The 1,982-nt window shown below is 37.9% G+C and overlaps 1 non-coding gene across 1 annotated transcript; it reads left to right on the top strand.

Moving 5' to 3' along the window:
- The first annotated feature begins 1,617 nt into the window (after positions 1–1,617).
- Positions 1,618–1,724, top strand: LOC121210383 (small nucleolar RNA R71). Its single transcript, XR_005905496.1, has one exon. It is a non-coding gene; the product is annotated as a small nucleolar RNA R71 (small nucleolar RNA).
- Positions 1,725–1,982: the final 258 nt, after the last annotated feature.

Below are 1,982 nucleotides of genomic sequence, written 5' to 3'. Positions count from 1 at the left end.
GTCCTTTGTTGTTACTTGAACAAGGCTCATTTATGCTCGTCGAACGTGTTTCCTGCAAAGAAGGTTGCAGCACAAGATCAGTATTAGTAACACGATTTATACAACCACTCTCAATATTTGATTTGCTACTTGAATTATGAGCTTGAAGAGTGATTGTTTCATCACCCACACAAAGTGTGAGTTCACTTGTACCAACATCGATAACAGTTCTAGCTGTTGCTAAAAGAGCCTTCTTAAAATTAAAGGCACGTCACTATCCTGTTCTATATCTAGAACAACAAAGTCTACTGGGTATATAAATTTATCAATTTTAACAAGAACATCTTCAATAATACTGCTAGGAAATCTAATGGTTTATCAACCAATTGAATGCTCATCCTAGTTTGTTTAGGTTTCCCAAGACCTAGCCGTTTAAACATTTTATAAGGCATAACATTAATGCTCGCCCCTAAATCAGGCAATATTCACGTTCAAACTACCAATCAAATAAGGAATCGGAAAACTCCCTAGATCTTTCAACTTGTTGGGCAGCTTGTTCTATAGAATGGCTGAGCAAACTACATTCAACTCTACATGCGACGCCTCATCCAATTTTTGTTTATTTGCTAAAAGCTCATTTAGAAATTTAACTGCGTTTGGCATTTGCGAAAAAGCTTCAATAAACGGTAAGTTAATGTGTAATTTCTTTAATAGTTTTAGGAATTTACCAATATGTTCGTCCGTGTGGCCTTTCCTTATCGCACTGGGGTATGGCACACGAGGTTTGTACTCTTTACTTACCAGTTTTTGCTCATTGTGGTCCACCTCACATTTACCTTTACTTGCCACAATTCCTTGCCTTGGTTCTGGTTTTGGTTCGACTAACCCTTCCTTATCTCAAGTGGTAATCGCATTAAGTTGTTGCCTTGGGTTAGATTCAGTGCTACTTGGTAAGCTACCTTGTGGACATTCAGAAATTAATTTGGTAAGTTGGCCTATCTGAGTTTCGAGCCCTTGGATCGACACTTGTTGATTCTTAAGTGCTATTTCAGTATTCTGAAAATGAGTCTCTGACACCGAGATAAATTTTGTTAGCATATCCTCAAGGTTCAGCTTCTTTTCCTACTGGTAAGGTGGTTGTTGAAAACCTGGGGGATGTTGTGGCCTTTGATTTCCTTGACCACCCCACAAGAAGTTGGGATGGTTCCTGCATTATAATTATTACTGTATGGGTTATTTTGAGGTCTAGAATTATTGTTACCCATATATTGAACTTGTTCCTCCTCAGTGCTAGGGTTGAAGGATTGATATTCTGTGTGTACTCCTCCTCCATTTGAATCGCACCTCATCATGGGATGTACCTGAGTAGAACCACACAAACCGTCAATCTTTTTATTTAAAAGTTTTACCTGATTTGATAGCATAGTGACCGCGTCAAGGTTGAAAATACCAACTACTTTTGTTGACTTTGTTCTCATGACTTGCCACTGATAGTTATTCAGTGACATCTCTTTAATAAATTCGTAAGCCACTTTAGGTGTTTTGTTATTGATAGTCCCACCAGTAGCTACGTCGATAAGTTGCCTTGTTGAGGGGTTCACACCATTGTAAAACATTTGAACCTACAACCATAAAGGTAACCCATGGTGAGGGCACCTTCTCAATAGATCTTTGTATCTCTCCCATGCATCATAGAGTGTTTCTAGATCCATCTGCACAAAAGAAGAGATATCATTCCTCTATTTAGCCGTTTTATCTAGCGAAAAATATTTGAGTAAGAATTTTTTAGTCATTTATTCCCAAGTAGTGATTGACCCCCTTGGTAACGAGTTCAACCATTGTTTATCTTTGTTCCTCAATAAAAAGGGAAATAACTGAAGGTGAATGGCATCATCAGAAACACCATTGATTTTAGAAGTGTCACAGAATTCCAAAAAAATTGCCAAATGAGTGTTTGGGTCCTTGTCCTGCAAACCATCAAACTGAACAAACTATTGTATCAT

The sequence above is a fragment of the Gossypium hirsutum genome, chromosome A11 (assembly GCF_007990345.1).
Source record: "Gossypium hirsutum isolate 1008001.06 chromosome A11, Gossypium_hirsutum_v2.1, whole genome shotgun sequence".
Taxonomy (NCBI): Eukaryota; Viridiplantae; Streptophyta; class Magnoliopsida; order Malvales; family Malvaceae; genus Gossypium; species Gossypium hirsutum.
The sequence above is the reverse complement of the archived record's forward strand: the minus strand, read 5'-3'. Positions and strand labels throughout refer to the sequence as shown.